We start from the raw sequence: 6000 nt of genomic DNA on the forward strand, positions 1-6000 counted from the left end.
GTTCACCATTAACCTACGTATTTTTAATAATACATAACTACTCCCATATACCGACCTACCTCTAGTTTGCATAAGAATCGTGTCCTACCAACATACTAAAGGTTAACATAGTTTAATAACTCGACATGCATTTCTAAATTCATCGCTTTATTATCCTAATTTCTAATATTATCAAATCCATCATAACTTCATGCCCGTAGGACTAAGCATGAAATCTCCCATTATCACTATAGTTCTTACATGCATCTATCTTGAGTCCACTACAATTAAACTATAACCTACCTCGTAGATGAATTTTGATTCTATAGAGAGTGAATAGTCATTCCTTGCATGTTGTTTCCTTTCTAATATTGGAATCTTCATGCAGGAGTGCTTTGGAAATCACCTTCTCGGAGCTTTGTCTTTAAAACCGTGTTGTTCTGAGTATAAGGTTCACCTAAGGTGTTTTTGGAGGAGGCAAATAAAATAAGAGGCCTCAACTAGAGGGGAAGGGTTTAACTAAACTAGAGCAGCTTACAGTCTTACCATCGTTACAGCGACAGAAGTATCGTTGCACCAGTATCGCTCCCTGGCCTAATTTTGAGGATTCAACCCAAAATTAATATTGGCAATGACTTTTTCCCATAAAAAATCATTTCTAAATGGTTTGAAATGAAGATTTTTGCATAAAAGTATTTTTCTAGAACGATTTTTAGCATAACGATGATTTGGGTCATTATAATATATATATATATATATATATATATATATATATATACATATATATATGTAAATATTAAATGCAAAGTACAACCAGTCAAACATATTGTCATATCCAAAATAATATGTATATAATATGTAACAAAAACTAGAGCTACAACAAATGAATGAAGAAAACCAACAACAATGTAACACCCCAAAAAGTTTGAGCTAAGATTAAAGTCATACTTTAAGTACATGTAGAACCAAACATCATGTTTTAATAGTATGAGAAGTAATTTAGACCAGTATTAATGCTACAAGTAACTCCTAACTCATAGGTAAGTTGAAACCTTCCTTACCGATTGAGTTCTTGTGAAAAATCTTTCTATAGTCAACTTCAAATGAGTGTAACTCCTAAAATATAAATAGTTTGGTCTCTCAAGACCCGCTAAATGAAATGTCTTTGAATCTTCTTTCCTTCCTGAGTAAAATGTTATGCTCATTTTACCTGAGAATGTTTATCTTGCGGTGATTGATGTCCTGAGTTGACGAGACGTCAACTGGTTAATGACCCGTAAATTAAATTTATCAACCTTAACTAGTAAAGATAAAAGATATCCAAAGATTGATGACCAAAGCTGACGAGCCATTAACGGATTGATGGGCCATCAACCAAGTCGTTAGATAGAAATTTTCTACAATGTTAAAATATTTTTAAAGGAGTTTTTTGGTCTTTTTCTACTCTTTTAACACCAAAACTACGACTTTTAAGCTATTCTAAGACTGAATATAAACTCTAACCTACTACTAATCCCGCGTTTATTTCACAACACACGAAATTACTCAAAGAAACATGAGAAAACACACGACTTTTTTTCATCAAACAAGAAATTAGGGTTCTTCATTTTCACATCCAATCCTCCAAACTTTAGTTCAAGAATAAAAAGTAATTAGGTATGTGGGTATTCAATAAGGATCTTTGTCATGACCCGAACCAAGGTCTGGTCATGTTGGGTATCTCAAACCAACCATGGGCCAGAGACCGCCCACATAGCTTGTCCAATCCAAGCATAATCCAAATAATAACAAAGTGGAAGACAACCAGAGAGTAAGGATAAAATAATTAATGTAACTTAAGAATAAGTTCTAAGATTCAACAACACCATCCAACCCATACATGTCCACAAAAGCCTCTAAAACAATCCAAATATCAAACTAGGTCGAGACATGCCCCAGATCATGATAGTGAAAATGACAATGATAATGTTGATACGAACTCTTCAATTCTAAAATATGGAAAAAAAATCAATGAAATGACCAAGATTTCTGAAAGATGAAAGCTCACCACAAACCCGATAGACGAAGGCACCACTTAACACTACACAAACCAATAGAAGAAACCCCTAGGACCCTACATCATGAAATTATGTAGTGTTCAGGGACGGTTAGCGGGGTGAGCACTAGCATGTAACTCAGGGTAGAAATAAAATAATGCCATTTAAAAATCAAGTCTAAACTCAATATACATGTTCACATACATGTATACATACATATATATATATATATATATATAAGATGTTGGGATAGGGAACAAGGTTTAGCATGAGGTTTAAAACCATTAACTTGTACTGTGTAGCTCTAACCGTCCTAAGGGCACCCACGGGCTATATGGGTTTGTCTCTCCCCACTGTAAGGGCTCTAGTGCGTGTTTGCTGCATGAATCATAGAAATCGAAGGAAGGGCCAGAGAATCCAAGACCCCAGCCATTCCAAAAAATATATATATAAAGTGAAAACTATACACATGGCCACCAAGGCCCCCACACCGACAAATGTGGTTTCTAGTATCGGTCTCCCCGGGTCCTAAACCTTCCACGACAAGTTACACAACCCCCTTTAATCCTAAATTAAAATATTTACACATAACCCATCCATTTAACTAAGGATTTATCAATTTAGGCATTTACCGAATGGTATCGTCATACCAATAATTATGCTTGCCAATTCCATTATGCCAAACCAAATCAATTAGCTATAAAACTCTAAAGTTCCAATTTAAAATCAATCCATGGTCACCAAGTCCTTTCAAAATTATTTTTATTCATTTAGCCATTAATGCAATGCAATAGTTTAGAAAAGTTTGCAAAACCATGTATTGTCTATATTTCAAAATCAATTATTCAAGTAGGCTGATGTTAATATCATTTCCAAACTAAAAACCATAAATTTAGGGGAATCCAAGACCTTTATTACATTACCATGCCCATGCACCCGATGAGTTCTAATATCCATCCATAAAGCATAAACAAATTCATATAAAATAAGAGAATACCATTTTAATGGGTGGAAATAGGGCTAAAGGAATGTTTTATGTCATGAAATAGTAGTGGGGTAAGGGGAAAAAACCACCATGCCCTTCATGAAATCGTGTAGGAATTATAACTTCCAGTTGCTACTATTCATGTAACGACTCATAATCATTGTTCACAAATCGTCACTAAGACTTATAGTCTGGGAAGAAACTCAGGGTCTCCTTACTGGTTTGGTCACGAGTCACTCCCTACGACTCATGACCTCACCCTATGACTCGTGGAGTTTAGTCGTTACCAAGATAACAACCTTGGGTCATCTCACTTTTATTTGAGGGTTGAAAGTGGTGCTAAGTTTAACATTAGTCCCCAAAACATTCTGAAGCGCACACCAAAAGTGAGAAGAAAATTGTGTTCCTCGGTCTAAAATAATGGACACCGGTGCTCTATGAAATCTAACTATCTCCTTAATAAATAACTTGGCATAATCCTCTCCAAAGTAAGTAGTCCTCATAGGCAAGAAGTGAGCAGATATAGTAATTTTATCTACAATAACCCAAATCAAATCATACTGATGGCAAGACCGCGGAAAACCTATAACAAAATCCATATTGATCGTCTTCCACTTCCACATGGGCAACTCAATCTTTTGAGACATGCCACTACGCCTCAAGTGCTGAACCTTCACTTGATGACAAACCATACACTTAGCCATAGAGTTAGACATATCTCTCTTTATATTGCTCCACTAATAGATCTCCTTCAAATCATAATATATCTTTGTCAAACCTAGATAAATCGTATACCTCAACTGATGATTGTCTTAATGATGATCAATATTAGAGAAGCACCTAGCACCTTAAAACTGGTCGAAAATATCATTATTCTTAGGAAGAGAATGCTTATTTTCACCATCACCTTATTCAACTGTCGATAATCTATACACATTCGAAGAGACCCAACTTTTTTTTGCACGAAGAACACTGAAGCACCTTATAGAGAAACAATAGAATGGATGAAACCCTTGTTAAGGAGATTCTTTAATTGCTCTTTCAGCTCCTTCAACTCAGACAGAACCATTCTATAAGAAAGAATTAAGATAGGATGGTTATACGGTAGATGATCTATCCCAAAGTCTATTTCCCTATTGGGAGGAATATTAAAAAGATCCTCAGAAAATACTTTAGGTAATTCATTCACCATAAGGATAGATTGGAAATAGAGAACCTCAGAACTAGAATCTTTAAACCGAACCAAATGATAAAGACAACCCTTGGAAATTCACTTTCAAGCTCTAAGATAAGAAATAAACCTCTATTTTAGCACTAAGAGGCTTCCCTCCCATTTGATTAATGGTTTATTAGGGAATAGGAAACTGACCTTTTATCGCCTACAGTCCTAAGAAACGTAACATAAATAAATCTAATCCATCCCTAAGATTACATCAAAATATAGCATATCAAGGTCTACTAAATCTACCGATGTCTCTCTATGAAAAATAAAAACCACACAACCCTTATAGATCTTTCTAGCTATAATAGAGTCACCCACCAGAGTAGACACAGAGAAAAGGTTGAAAATACTTTTAGGACCGATACCCAAATGTACAACGACATATGGGGTCATATAGGAAAGGATGGATCCTAGACCAGACAGACAATACACATCATGAGAGAAGAGCTTTAACGTATACAATGACAATATTAGGATATACCTTAGATTCCTAATGGGTAACAAGAGCATAGAGATATTTTCAGCCAATGCCGGTACCAAAAGTAGCACCCTTTTGGTATAGAAGCTGATGAGGTAGTAACCGGGACCTTATTAGCTCCCGTAGCAATCTTAGTTGAAGGGCAGTCCCTATACATATGTCTAGGCTGACCACAACTAAAACACTAATTTCTCCCCTTATCACAATAACCACGGTGAAGCTGTCCACAAAATCTACAAGGAAGATAAGGTGGGGCTAGCTGAGCTCCACTAACTTAAGACTGGGCACCCTGTCCCTTAGGACCAGTACTAGTCTAAAATCGATGATTACTGAATGACTTCACACAAGGAGTACTAGCCTAAGAATATGAACCAGAATTTTCCCAAGTCTTCATCTTGCTCCACTGTCTACTATTTCTTTCACTGATCTATTGATCCCCACCCTGCTTTGAATATTTAATCTTTTTATTCTACCTTTCTCCCATCTTTGTTTGCTTTTTTTCTTATTCTTAACTTACTGCATATAAACCACAAGCCTGGATATATCCATATCATTACTCAACATCGTAGCCTTACACTCCAATACCAAGTCATGAGACAAACCTAAAGCAAACTTCCTCATTCTAGCCCTCATACTAGACACCAACTCCGGAGCATAATGAGATAAATAATGAAACTTTAGGGCATACTCTTCATACTCATCTTTTCTTATTTTGGATTCACAAACTCCTCTACCTTTGTTTCCCTCAACTCCTGAGGAAAGAAAAAATCTAGGAAGGCACCAAAGAACTCATCCTATATAGCTGGCTTAGCATCATCACCTTTAAACTTCTCCTATGCTTCATAACACTGATATGCCACATCTTTTAACTAATATGTAGCAAACTGTACACCCTCTACATGAGTAGCATTCATCACCTTATAGATCTTATTTATCTCATTAATAAACCTTTGAGGATCCTTCTCAGCCTTAGAACTATAAAAGGTTGGGTGATTCAATCTCATGAACTGACCAACTTGAGTAACCTCCCAAGTAGGAGTAACAATACCACCCTAACTTAACTGGTGAGACTAGTAGGTCACCAACTAAGTCAGCAGGTAAATAAAACAATGAAACTTTGCATTAAATATGTCTCCTTAAGGTGACTAAGCATGAGTGTCACCAATTAGAGAAGGACTAGTTGGGACTGGTGAACCCCAAGTGGAGTGGCACATCAGGAGTAGGGACCCTAGACCGAGTGTGTATTCCATAAATAGGATGATTTCTTTCGATATTTTCTTCAGGTGTGGCAAAGGTTCTA

The sequence above is a fragment of the Capsicum annuum genome, unplaced genomic scaffold (assembly GCF_002878395.1).
Source record: "Capsicum annuum cultivar UCD-10X-F1 unplaced genomic scaffold, UCD10Xv1.1 ctg3168, whole genome shotgun sequence".
Taxonomy (NCBI): domain Eukaryota; kingdom Viridiplantae; phylum Streptophyta; class Magnoliopsida; order Solanales; family Solanaceae; genus Capsicum; species Capsicum annuum.